The sequence below is a fragment of the Prunus avium genome, chromosome 2 (assembly GCF_965620075.1).
Source record: "Prunus avium chromosome 2, drPruAviu1.hap1.1, whole genome shotgun sequence".
Classification (NCBI taxonomy): Eukaryota; Viridiplantae; Streptophyta; class Magnoliopsida; order Rosales; family Rosaceae; genus Prunus; species Prunus avium.
Window position 1 is genome coordinate 39,064,578 of NC_142285.1, and position 14,560 is coordinate 39,079,137.

A 14,560-nucleotide genomic window follows, 5' to 3' on the forward strand; every position below is an offset into this window, starting at 1 on the left:
GTCCCCTTGTATAGCTTCAGCATAGGGGTTATTCACTTGATGCCCTTGCAAAGGTAATTGCAGCTTTTTGATGAAATCTTTCCTCATGGGTTAGGTGTCCTGAGTAATCCATCGGCATGGTGTTGCACAGCCAGGGGTTTTGATTCTGCGCAAGAGCATGGACGTCGATAGCCATGGGAGATTTTATTGCTCCAGTGGGTGATGTACAGTCTTGCCATAAAAAATTCTATTAAGTTGTGCTGGTGTTGAACAACGTGATGCCAATCCCATGACTCATTGCCCACTGCATCGGTATTCCATTGTGTTGATGAATGGCAATCGACAGGTGTTGAACAACACCTAAGCCACAGCTTATGTTAATGAATTATTAAATATTGCATGCTTGCAACTATGTTGAAATAATACAATATAAGAATAGGAATCTTATCTCATGATGGGGATGCACGTGGGCATCCGTTGGATTGGAACAAATTTATGCTCCGTTCGCCATGCAACGTGATAGCCACATTTGATTTGAACGATGGCTGCTCCCATAGTCATGGAAGCCATGCATAGCAAGGTGCCGAACGGCAATTGGGGCTGCTGAATAATGACGGGATGCCGAAGGCTTCCTTTTGCGCCGAATTATGACAGGGTGCCGAAGGCAACTCTTGCGCCGAATGGCTAATAGTCTTGGGTTTTTGCTTTTGGCGTATATGCCGATGATCATTACCAATGGCTGCTCCCACAGTCATGGAACCCTTGCCGAACGGTAAGGCAGAGATGGAGATGAGGTCACGTAGAGGCTGCCGCATGCCGTTGGCAATATTGACTTGCCAAACGTGAATAGTTAGTTCACATCCTCTCTTTTTGTTTAATTGCCGCTTGGCGATTGGCTTCAGCACATAAGTGCCATTAGGATGTAGTTGTTGCTGACCATGTTGTCCCATATATATATATAATCTTTAAAGGAGTGCAGAACGGTACTTGCTTATAGGGGTGGGCACGGTCCGGTTTGGTCCGGTTTCACCCTCAAACCACAGCTGAACCAATTAAACTTTCACGGTCCGATTTGGTTCGGTTTAAGTTAAAATCAAAATGGAAACCAAACCAAACCAAACCATTCATATCCGGTTCGGTGCGGTTTGGTTCGGCCGGTTTAGGCATAAAAGAAAACATCATTTTCTCCATGTCACCGAACATGTTCATTCTCAAGTTCCCTAATATCAAACACATAAAACATTCACTAATCATACAACCCAAAGAGGTAAAGAAAAAACATACGAAAGAAAAGAAGCTGCAAGCAATAATAATTATTACAGAACATGATTCTCAAATAAATACAATCCTATTGTGCTTAATTATATAGTTATTACAAATCATGATTTAAAAAACAGTGATAATCCTTCCAAACAGCAGCCCCATCAGATTCAACACAACATTCTGCACATCAAAACAGTAAAATAGAACTTTTCCCCCTCTCTTCTGCTGATATTCTCATTCTGCACATAAAAACAACAATAATGGGTTTCATAAGAATATTGTATGACACAAGCTCTGTAATCGCATCCCACACACAGCAAATCCAACATGCTAAATCACCATATTTTTTTACCAAAAAGCAACAGAGTGCTAAGTAAACTTGTTTGTACCATATCTGACCCTCCACTCATACAACGACACGTGGATCATCTAAACCCACCCAAGTACCCAAGGCATCGAACAATCGGCATCGGCTACCGATGGCATTGTCTGAAAGCTACCAACGGCTGCTGCAGGCCCAGCTCGTCTACAATCGGCACCCCATACCGATTGTACATAATCAGCCTTGAAGCACCCGCCCGAAATATCTAAGGACTCGTGTCAACCTCACAGGGCCCTCCCACGAGTCCCACATCGGAAATGAACACCACAAGCATACTAAATGCCCTCTATAAATACACCCCTTCACCATCAACAAAGGGGTAAGACTTTTCAGCTTGACTTTTATACTTCTATATGGTCAACAGCAAGAGCTCTTAAAACAACAAACTTACTTCGGCATCGGAGGGTCTTAGGCTGGTTCCACACCGGTTCCATAGACCTTACGAGTCCCGACTTCTTTCTATTCAGGATCGGCATCCAAGGACAGGAAGAATCGGCATCCAACATCCAATCGATCTCTTGATCGTCCATCCCACTTGTAAGTTGCACTCATCTCTATCTGTTCAGATTTAGCGCCAACAGATTGGCGCCGTCTGTGGGAAACGACACAAAACGCTATGTCGTTCTCCTTCACGAGTGCTCTCGGCACCCTTTTGAGCCATGCCCTCGGCACCTCCTACAATCGGCCTTCGGCGCCCTTGCATCATTCGGCGCGTGCGATGTCTTCACATCCCCCCAATGATCCGGTATCTGCCTTCGGCCTACGGCGCCCATGCATCATTCGGCGTGTGCGATGTCTTCACATCCCCCCAATGATTCGGTATCTGCCTTCGGCCTTCGGCGCCCTTGCATCATTCGGCGTGTGCGATGTCTTCACATCCCCCCAATGATTCGGTATCTGCCTTCGGCCTTCGGCGCCCTTGCATCATTCGGCGCGTGCGATGTCTTCACATCCCCCCAATGATTCGGCATCTGCCATCGGCCTTCGGCACCCCTTGCATCATTTGGCGTGTGTGATGTCTTCACATCCCCTCAATGATTCAGCATTCGGCCATTAGCTTCAGCCATGCCGAACGGCACCTTCTAGGAGACACCTCTCCAGCGCCTTTTCTCAAAGCCATCAGCGTCGGCCATCAGCTTCGGCCATCAGCCTTCGGCCATCAGCCTTCGGCCATCAGCCTTCAGCCATCAGCTTCGGCCATCAGCCTTCGGCCATCAGCCTTCGGCCATCAGCCTTCAGCCATCAGCTTCGGCCATCAGCTTCGGCCATCAGCCTTCGGCCATCAGCTTCAGCCTTCGGCCATCCGCCTTCGGCCATCAGCTTCGGCCATCAGCCTTCGGCCATCAGCTTTGGCCATCAGCTTCAGCCTTCGGCCATCCGCCTTCGGCCATCAGCTTCGGCCATCAGCCTTCGGCCATCAGCCATCAGCTTCAGCCTTCGGCCATCAGCATTCGGCCATTAGCTTCAGCCATGCCGAACGGCACCTTCTAGGAGACACCTCTCCAGCGCCTTTTCTCAAAGCCATCAGCGTCGGCCATCAGCTTCGGCCATCAGTCTTCGGCCATCAGCCTTCGGCCATCAGCCTTCGGCCATCAGCCTTCGGCCATCAGCTTTGGCCATCAGCTTCAGCCTTCGGCCATCCGCCTTCGGCCATCAGCTTCGGCCATCAGCCTTCGGCCATCAGCTTTGGCCATCAGCTTCAGCCTTCGGCCATCAGCCTTCGGCCATCAGCTTCGGCCATCAGCCTTCGGCCATCAGCCTTCGGCCATCAGCTTCGGCCATCAGCCTTCGGCCATCAGCTTCGGCCATCAGCTTCAGCCATCAGCTTCAGCCTTCGGCCATCAGCCATCAGCTTCAGCCTTCGGCCATCAGCCTTCGGCCATCAGCCTTCGGCCATCAGCTTCAGCCATGCCGAACGGCACCTTCTAGGAGACACTTCTCCAGCGCCTTTTCTCAAAGCCATCAGCTTCGGCCATCAGCTTTGGCCATCAGCTTCAGCCTTCGGCCATCAGCTTCGGCCATCAGCCTTCGGCCATCAGCCTTCGGCCATCAGCTTCGGCCATCAGCCTTCGGCCATCAGCTTCGGCCATCAGCTTCAGCCATCAGCATCAGCCTTTGGCCATCAGCCATCAGCTTCAGCCTTCGGCCATCAGCATTCGGCCATTAGCTTCAGCCATGCCGAACGGCACCTTCTAGGAGACACCTCTCCAGCGCCTTTTCTCAAAGCCATCAGCGTCGGCCATCAGCTTCGGCCATCAGCCTTCGGCCATCAGCCTTCGGCCATCAGCCTTCGGCCATCAGCTTTGGCCATCAGCTTCAGCCTTCGGCCATCCGCCTTCGGCCATCAGCTTCGGCCATCAGCCTTCGGCCATCAGCTTTGGCCATCAGCTTCAGCCTTCGGCCATCAGCCTTCGGCCATCAGCTTCGGCCATCAGCCTTCGGCCATCAGCCTTCGGCCATCAGCCATCAGCTTCAGCCTTCGGCCATCAGCTTCAGCCATGCCGAACGGCACCTTCTAGGAGACACTTCTCCAGCGCCTTTTCTCAAAGCCATCAGCTTCGGCCATTAGCCTTCGGCCATCAGCTTCGGCCATCAGCTTCAGCCTTCGGCCATCAGCCAACGGCCATCAGCTTCAGCCATGCCGAACGGCACCTTCTAGGAGACACTTCTCCAGCGCCTTTTCTCAAAGCCATCAGCGTCGGCCATCAGCTTCGGCCATCAGCCTTCGGCCATCAGCCTTCGGCCATCAGCTTCGGCCATCAGCCTTCGGCCATCAGCCTTCGGCCATCAGCTTCGGCCATCAGCCTTCGGCCATCAGCTTCGGCCATCAGCTTCAGCCATCAGCTTCAGCCTTCGGCCGTCAGCCATCAGCTTCAGCCTTCGGCCATCAGCCTTCGGCCATCAGCTTCAGCCATGCCGAACGGCACCTTCTAGGAGACACTTCTCCAGCGCCTTTTCTCAAAGCCATCAGCTTCGGCCATCAGCTTCGGCCATCAGCCTTCGGCCATCAGCTTCGGCCATCAGCTTCAGCCATCAGCTTCAGCCTTCGGCCATCGGCACATCATGCCATCTCTTATCCAAGCTCACTCCCTTGGGCACTTGGGGGACTACATACCACCATCGGCAACTATGGGACCATTGTGTCCGGGTCAGAATGCCGAATACACATTCAAGTCCCCAACCGAGAAGCTTCTCAATCGGCAACTTGGGGGACTACTGTTTGTACCATATCTGACCCTCCACTCATACAACGACACGTGGATCATCTAAACCCACCCAAGTACCCAAGGCATCGAACAATCGGCATCGGCTACCGATGGCATTGTCTGAAAGCTACCAACGGCTGCTGCAGGCCCAGCTCGTCTACAATCGGCACCCCATACCGATTGTACATAATCAGCCTTGAAGCACCCGCCCGAAATATCTAAGGACTCGTGTCAACCTCACAGGGCCCTCCCACGAGTCCCACATCGGAAATGAACACCACAAGCATACTAAATGCCCTCTATAAATACACCCCTTCACCATCAACAAAGGGGTAAGACTTTTCAGCTTGACTTTTATACTTCTATATGGTCAACAGCAAGAGCTCTTAAAACAACAAACTTACTTCGGCATCGGAGGGTCTTAGGCTGGTTCCACACCGGTTCCATAGACCTTACGAGTCCCGACTTCTTTCTATTCAGGATCGGCATCCAAGGACAGGAAGAATCGGCATCCAACATCCAATCGATCTCTTGATCGTCCATCCCACTTGTAAGTTGCACTCATCTCTATCTGTTCAGATTTAGCGCCAACAAAACTAATGGATTAAAACATAGAACTTCCATTCTTTTAATAGAAACATAGAACTTCCATTCAACTCTAGGAATGAAAATTGAAGCAAACCAACAACACATTACTAGTCTAGCAACAGAAACACAGAGCAGCTTACTCATTTTATCTCCTTGTGGAAGGTATATAGATGAATCTGAGCCCTACAATAACAAACCAACCCAAACTGAAGGCGAGTTACTGGATGAAGAGGTCCATTCTGATGCATTGAGAGAAATAATAAATGCATCCCTGAGATCTGCACCAAAGCACAAACATTGAACGCAGTTTCAAAATAAATACAGACATATATTTCATAAGTCTATTAAATCACCTTGAATTTCATAAGCTTGAGATCTTTGCTTTGCTTCTTTCCATGATATCACTTCTCCACAGTACTCAATAATAAATTGCTCTGCAAACATTGTACAGAGCAAATTAAAAAACTTACAGGAGATTAAATTCACTCAACATATGAACAAACTATAAATAAATGATCTATAGTTCAATCATAAACTTATAAAGCTTCAATGTTCTCAGTGGAGTCAAACAAAAGTGTTAAAGATAAATAACAGAACAAGATGCACTTGCCTAAAACACAGTAATATATGTATATAATCAAATCCAGTAAATAATAGAATAGCAGAGAATCCAAGTAATGAGATGTCAGTTTATAGTTGTTCCCAATAATGGTAAGCTATTACCTTCATATTCTCATTTGCTAAAAGACCCCACCCACGACCTTCCGTTCTAAACAGCGATGGCTGCAGAGAACTAGTACTCTGTTGCATTGGGAGCAAGTTGAATACAAACCCAGCTGATTATGACGATCCACCACCAGCAATATTCACATAATCAATCCTTGCAGAACCTGGTGGTCGATGATGGAACTTGGGTTTCGCAGAGATGGATTTCGCTGAGGGCGAATGGGTGGGTTTCGCCGAGTTTGTTGGCTTGAGTTAGCGTCGAGGGAGAGGGAGAGGGAGATGTAGTAGAGAGGCAGACAGAGAGGGAGAGGTAGCAGAGAGAGATGGAGAAATAATGAGAGGGAGTTGCGGCTAGGGTTAAGAGACGAAGGTAAAGTAATATATATGAATATATATAATTAATTAATTAAATTTTAAACGGTTCGGTTCGGATTAACACAGTTTTTCAAATGTTAAAACTGCAGCTGAACCAAATCACTCCGATTCGGTTCGGATTTTAAAACTGTTGACTTTTTTAAAGTCAAAACCAAACCAAACTGGAAAATACGGATTGATTCGGCCGGTTTGGCCGGATCGGCCGGATTGATGCCCACCCCTACTTGCTTATCTCTTTGAAGTGAACATGGTTCTCCGAGCCATTTAGCCTTAGTGTGAGGCATGTGGGGTTTTCTTTGGCTGCCGAATGGTTGGGCTGCTCCCACAGTCATGGAAGCCATGCATAGCAAGGTGCCGAAAGGTAATGTGCCACTCTAAAGCCTTTTTGACGAACAAAACTTGCTGAAGACACCAAGGTGCACACTACCCATTGGTGGTCTGCAAGCTATTAGGTGCCCTTGGTTTATACTTCATATGGGCTTTTGAAAATGAGCACGTGGGTATCCTTTGGACTTGAAATGGAGGTATTGCCGAACGGCACTTTGAAATGAAATGGTGGAACTCATGCAAGCCATGCAAGGTGATAGCCATATTTTGGTTGGCTTTTCCTTGGACTCACGGGTGGTTCTCTCCTTCAATATTAATTTATGTAGAAAATTATGAACATGCCACTTATCTTATGGAAGTGGGCCAAGTGGGCCTCCCTTGGGCTTGAATTGTCTTCTGCATGTTGCTGCCTTAGCACTCATAATAGCTCCAGTATGGTATTGCCGAACGGCAAGTCAAGTGATACAGATTGTAGGGGTGCCGAAGGGCACTGAAGAAGGGGAGGATGACATAAGCCTTTAGTGTCGATTCCCACAGACGGCGCCAAACTGTTGACGCTAAAAAATTGTTCAGCACTTTTTAGCCCAACTTAGAGATGAGGTATGATGGATGATGGGTGAAGGTGAGGACCTTCAGCAAGTGTGTGAGGATTTGACAAGCGATAAATATACAGAAGACAAGATATACGTTGTCCACCCTTAATGAATGAGCTACGTCCACGGAGAAGTATATTCTCATTATTATAACAATGTGTATTTACATTTGTACAAGGGGCTGGGCCCAAATATAAAGAGAAGAAAGTAGAGACTAAAGATCAAGCCCAACCAAGGGGGGATCCTTTCCTAAGTGGAGAGTGGTCTCCTTTTATAGATGAGAAGGAGTCTTCACTTCTTGCAATATTTCAATGTGGGACTCTTTGCCTTGCTTAGAATTGCTTCTAGTTGCTTGGTCAAATACGGTATAAACATTGTATATATATATATATATTTTTTCGTGGTACAATTCTTTATTAGCTTCTTGGTGCAGCAACTCCTTTTTCTGTATATCTTTCTTTCCCGCTCTTTCTCTTTCTCTATTTCCCTTTCTTTTATTTCTTTGGCTGCTGTATTTTTCTTCTTTTTCCTTTTCTTCCCCGCCAAGAAGGAACCTATAATTTTGTCATGTGTAATCCCCCTCTCCCTCTCTAACAACTGCCAAAAAAAAAGAACAGAAAAAAGAGAACCCATAATTTTTTCATTTCTCCAAGTGGGCGATGTTGCATTCCTAAAAGGACACAAATTAATGTGCAAACAACCAATTAAAAATACCCGCAAGTGCACGAATCTAATGAAGTATAGATTATGTAAGTACGGGGTCGATCCCACGAAGAACTTGTCGGTTTCCTATAAGTTCTAATTTGAGTACGTAAAGAACACTAATTTTACACAACACACAAACACAATACAAATTGGAAACTAAAAATGAAGTAAGGAAGATAAAAGAAATGAAACAACACAAGAAAACAAAGAAAAACACAAACAGCACTTTCTATCACCCGTTTATCACCATTTGGACAGATTCGTTTCTCTGTTTTTCAGTTTCGACCTCTGTCCAGTTTTTGACCTATAACTTTCCAACCGTTTATCCAAAATTCACGTTCTTTATACGGTTGGAATCAGCACAGAAAATTCAAGAACACAACGCGGACCAAAAGTCCAAAACAATTACGGAAACAAACAAAATTCAGTGACAAAGACACAAAACGTGTCAAACACGCAACTCACACACACATTGGGGGGGTTTTTTGATTTGGTTCAAGTGACCTATTTCTATTGCATGAAAGTAAATGGACTTTGAATTTAAATGTGAATGGCAGAGATGAATTATCAAAAAGTGAAATTAAAATGTAACAAACACTAGGGTTTCGGAATCCACCCTAAACAATTCTACCCATGTTCATGGATACTCAAGTGATGAACTCTAAATGTATTGATGAAGATGTTCGCAATCAAGACCATGGGTCGTGGCTCAAGACGCATTGATTCTCTCTAATATACGTAAAGTGCATGGTTCGTGCTACAATACTTGTGTCCTCCTCATAACCGAACCTAGGTATGGTTCGTACTTCGATTCGATTGCAAGGAAAACCCATTAAGTTCAAAGAGAATATGAACATCACAAGAACCCTAATAGCATGGTGTTTACATTAGGTATTCAAGAAACCAATTCACATGGATGGTTCTTACTCCATCCATCTATTGCTTAGGAAAACATGAAGATACACATAATCCCAACAACCTCAAGAAGCATGCTTTCAAAGGTAATCAATCAAGGAAAACACACATCAAGGATAGATTAATTTGGTGAATTGGAATTCATCAATTGTTGTCAAGAAACCAATTCACATGATGCTCACTTAAACAAGTTCAATCATTTGTTGCTAATTAGAAATTGTGTTCTTGGTTATCTTACACAACTTCTCAACTTTAGCTACATGCATACAACCTAAGGTGATTAAGCAAAGGAAGCAAACACATATCATAAAATTCAATTAGTGAATGGGGTTCATCAACAACATCTAGAAATTCATACACTCAAGCATCAAAACAATAAGGTAATCATGTTTAGGGCTTCAACCTAAGCCCTAGCTATGGAGTTTAGTTGCTCATACTTATTCCAAATACAAACTCGAAATATAACTAGAAGGAGTTTACAGATTTGGAAATGATGAAAGCTTGAAGTCTTCAATGGTGGAAGTCTTCTCCTTTCTTCCTTGGCTGCACCTCCTTCTCCTTCCTTGCTCTTAGCTCCCCAAAAGCTGCTCTCAAGTTGTGTAGAATGTGGAATAGCCTCATTTCCCACGATCAAAAGGCTCCCAATATCAGATTGCAATTTTGACTTCTCCTCCCTCTCTCCTCCTTTCCAGCTTTTACCTTTTAATATAAAACTACCACCTTTGATAAAGCCTTAGCCCATTGTCCCCTTGCCATGATGGAGCTTTGACTTCACAAAGATGGCAAAAGCTCAGAAAATATCTATTTTACAAATGTAATTCCTTGTTACCAAGAGTTATGGTAACAAGAAGTTAAGATGACACAAGGGAGGTAAAAGCTGGCCAAATCCGGATTTCCAGAACTGTGGTAACATGATGGATTGGTTGGATAGGCAATACTTGTCCAATGGAGCTCAAATTTGGATATGTTGTAGTTAACATCCATTGGAACAAGTCTCATGAAGATCATGACCTCATCCGAGCACCAGAGCATGTTGATCCCAGGCCAAGAAGTTGACCTACGAAAATGAACAAAAACAGAATTTATAACTAATAATGCACTTTTAGCTCATTTTCATCCCAACCAAGGCAAAATCTAAGAAAACACAAAAAGGAAGTAAAAAGCTATAAAATGTCAAGAACTAACTCAAAATAGTGGGTGAATAACATGAAAAATCATGTGTAAAAATGAACCGAACAGGCGACATACATCAGTAAAAGAGAGAGTGAACAAAACAAATAATATGATGTATGAAATGGGCGTGCTTGTTATTTTTGTGTCGTATTTGTGTCAATTTGGTTTTTTTAATGTGTTGACATAACACGACATGTTAATAGGTCAAAAATACCTAATAGGAACACACCATGTTAAAATAACGAATGACACGGCAACCTATTTCACCCATTAGGAAAAAAAAAAGTAATAACCACATAACAACTCTACCCAACAACCACCCCCCCCTCCCCCCCTCTTCCCCCCCTCCTCTTTAAAAAAAATTATCTGAACTCAAATTCACGATTCACGATTGTAACATAAAAGCAACAAACTATATGTAATGTCATAAAAAAAAAACCTTAAGGACAAAATGTGATAATTTTGCGAAATTAAGGGACCATTTGTAATAAATAAATAAAAACCTTTTATAAATAATAGAATCTAAAAGGTAGACATTCAAAAAGAATAAGAGTAAGACATCACCGCTATTGCATCAATACTTGTCTTAAAAACCAAAGCCAAAGCCAAATCCTTAATAATAATTGTTGGCGCTAAATCTGAACAGATAGAGATGAGTGCAACTTACAAGTGGGATGGACGATCAAGAGATCGATTGGATGTTGGATGCCGATTCTTCCTGTCCTTGGATGCCGATCCTGAATAGAAAGAAGTCGGGACTCGTAAGGTCTATGGAACCGGTGTGGAACCAGCCTAAGACCCTCCGATGCCGAAGTAAGTTTGTTGTTTTAAGAGCTCTTGCTGTTGACCATATAGAAGTATAAAAGTCAAGCTGAAAAGTCTTACCCCTGTATTGTAGTGGGAGGGGCATACTTATAGAGGGCATTTAGTATGCTCTTAGCGCTCATTTTCGATGTGGGACTCGTGGGAGGGCCCTATGAGGTTGACACGAGTCCTTAGATATTTCAGGCGGGTGCTTCGAGGTTGATTCTGCAGAATCGGTAGGGGATACCGATTGTAGGCTGTGTTGGGCCCTGTAATGATCTTTTGCTGCTTTGAGACAATATCATCAGTAGCCGTTGGTAGCTTTCAGACAATGCCATCGGTAGCCGATGCCGATTGTTCGATGCCTTGGGTACTTGGGTGGGTTTAGATGATCCACGTGTCGTTGTATGAGTGGAGGGTCAGATATGGTACAAACAGTAGTCCCCCAAGTTGCCGATTGAGAAGCTTCTCGGTTGGGGACTTGAATGTGTATTCGGCATTCTGACCCGGACACAATGGTCCCATAGTTGCCGATGGTGGTATGTAGTCCCCCAAGTGCCCAAGGGAGTGAGCTTGGATAAGAGATGGCATGATGTGCCGATGGCCGAAGGCTGAAGCTGATGGCTGAAGCTGATGGCCGAAGCTGATGGCCGAAGCTGATGGCCGAAGCTGATGGCTTTGAGAAAAGGCGCTGGAGAAGTGTCTCCTAGAAGGTGCCGTTCGGCATGGCTGAAGCTGATGGCCGAAGGCTGAAGCTGATGGCTGATGGCCGAAGGCTGAAGCTGATGGCTGAAGCTGATGGCCGAAGCTGATGGCCGAAGGCTGATGGCCGAAGCTGATGGCCGAAGGCTGATGGCCGAAGCTGATGGCCGACGCTGATGGCTTTGAGAAAAGGCGCTGGAGAAGTGTCTCCTAGAAGGTGCCGTTCGGCATGGCTGAAGCTGATGGCCGTTGGCTGATGGCCGAAGGCTGAAGCTGATGGCCGAAGCTGATGGCCGAAGGCTAATGGCCGAAGCTGATGGCTTTGAGAAAAGGCGCTGGAGAAGTGTCTCCTAGAAGGTGCCGTTCGGCATGGCTGAAGCTGATGGCCGAAGGCTGATGGCCGAAGGCTGAAGCTGATGGCTGATGGCCGAAGGCTGATGGCCGAAGGCTGATGGCCGAAGCTGATGGCCGAAGGCTGATGGCCGAAGGCTGAAGCTGATGGCCAAAGCTGATGGCCGAAGGCTGATGGCCGAAGCTGATGGCCGAAGGCTGAAGCTGATGGCCAAAGCTGATGGCCGAAGGCTGATGGCCGAAGGCTGATGGCCGAAGGCTGATGGCCGAAGCTGATGGCCGACGCTGATGGCTTTGAGAAAAGGCGCTGGAGAGGTGTCTCCTAGAAGGTGCCGTTCGGCATGGCTGAAGCTAATGGCCGAATGCTGATGGCCGAAGGCTGAAGCTGATGGCTGATGGCCAAAGGCTGATGCTGATGGCTGAAGCTGATGGCCGAAGCTGATGGCCGAAGGCTGATGGCCGAAGCTGATGGCCGAAGGCTGATGGCCGAAGGCTGATGGCCGAAGCTGATGGCCGAAGGCTGATGGCCGAAGCTGATGGCCGACGCTGATGGCTTTGAGAAAAGGCGCTGGAGAGGTGTCTCCTAGAAGGTGCCGTTCGGCATGGCTGAAGCTAATGGCCGAATGCTGATGGCCGAAGGCTGAAGCTGATGGCTGATGGCCGAAGGCTGATGGCCGAAGCTGATGGCCGAAGGCGGATGGCCGAAGGCTGAAGCTGATGGCCAAAGCTGATGGCCGAAGGCTGATGGCCGAAGCTGATGGCCGAAGGCGGATGGCCGAAGGCTGAAGCTGATGGCCGAAGGCTGATGGCCGAAGCTGATGGCCGAAGCTGATGGCTGAAGGCTGATGGCCGAAGGCTGATGGCCGAAGGCTGATGGCCGAAGCTGATGGCTGAAGGCTGATGGCCGAAGGCTGATGGCCGAAGGCTGATGGCCGAAGCTGATGGCCGACGCTGATGGCTTTGAGAAAAGGCGCTGGAGAGGTGTCTCCTAGAAGGTGCCGTTCGGCATGGCTGAAGCTAATGGCCGAATGCTGAATCATTGAGGGGATGTGAAGACATCACACACGCCAAATGATGCAAGGGGTGCCGAAGGCCGATGGCAGATGCCGAATCATTGGGGGGATGTGAAGACATCGCACGCGCCGAATGATGCAAGGGCGCCGAAGGCCGAAGGCAGATACCGAATCATTGGGGGGATGTGAAGACATCGCACACGCCGAATGATGCAAGGGCGCCGAAGGCCGAAGGCAGATACCGAATCATTGGGGGGATGTGAAGACATCGCACACGCCGAATGATGCATGGGCGCCGTAGGCCGAAGGCAGATGCCGGATCATTGGGGGGATGTGAAGACATCGCACGCGCCGAATGATGCAAGGGCGCCGAAGGCCGATTGTAGGAGGTGCCGAGGGCATGGCTCAAAAGGGTGCCGAGAGCACTCGTGAAGGAGAACGACATAGCGTTTTGTGTCGTTTCCCACAGACGGCGCCAATCTGTTGGCGCTAAATCTGAACAGATAGAGATGAGTGCAACTTACAAGTGGGATGGACGATCAAGAGATCGATTGGATGTTGGATGCCGATTCTTCCTGTCCTTGGATGCCGATCCTGAATAGAAAGAAGTCGGGACTCGTAAGGTCTATGGAACCGGTGTGGAACCAGCCTAAGACCCTCCGATGCCGAAGTAAGTTTGTTGTTTTAAGAGCTCTTGCTGTTGACCATATAGAAGTATAAAAGTCAAGCTGAAAAGTCTTACCCCTGTATTGTAGTGGGAGGGGCATACTTATAGAGGGCATTTAGTATGCTCTTAGCGCTCATTTTCGATGTGGGACTCGTGGGAGGGCCCTATGAGGTTGACACGAGTCCTTAGATATTTCAGGCGGGTGCTTCGAGGTTGATTCTGCAGAATCGGTAGGGGATACCGATTGTAGGCTGTGTTGGGCCCTGTAATGATCTTTTGCTGCTTTGAGACAATATCATCAGTAGCCGTTGGTAGCTTTCAGACAATGCCATCGGTAGCCGATGCCGATTGTTCGATGCCTTGGGTACTTGGGTGGGTTTAGATGATCCACGTGTCGTTGTATGAGTGGAGGGTCAGATATGGTACAAACAATAATAAAAACCAAAACCAAAGTTAGGAGGCGTTTGGTATCCTATTCAAATAAGGAACTCAAAAAAATTTATTTTTCTTAAAAACAAGGAGTTCTTAAATCTATTTTGAAGATTCAAAAACTTGTTTGGTATGCAACTTGAAAACTGTTTTCAAATCTTAAAAATTTGAGAACTTGTGGGTTGTTAGAAAAAAAACTGAAAAAACAGATTTGTTTTTTTTGGTTTTGTTTTTTAGTTGTTCTTGAGTTTGAATTTTTAAAAATAGGGCTACCAAACAGGATTTTTTTGTTTTGGACTCAAATTCTGTTTTTGAGTTTAAAAAGTTGAATTCAAGTTCTAGTCAACTTTCCCACACAAAAA

The 14,560-nt window shown here is 46.6% G+C and overlaps 1 long non-coding RNA gene across 1 annotated transcript; it reads right to left on the reverse strand.

Annotated features, from left to right (window-relative positions):
- Nucleotides 1-5,570: 5,570 nt before the first annotated feature.
- On the reverse strand, nucleotides 5,571-6,490 carry LOC110756620 (uncharacterized). Its single transcript, XR_015833580.1, has 3 exons — nucleotides 6,276-6,490; nucleotides 5,772-5,852; nucleotides 5,571-5,696 (listed from the first exon to the last, which is right to left on the reverse strand). It is a non-coding gene; the product is annotated as an uncharacterized LOC110756620 (long non-coding RNA).
- Between the last annotated feature and the right edge of the window lie 8,070 nt (nucleotides 6,491-14,560).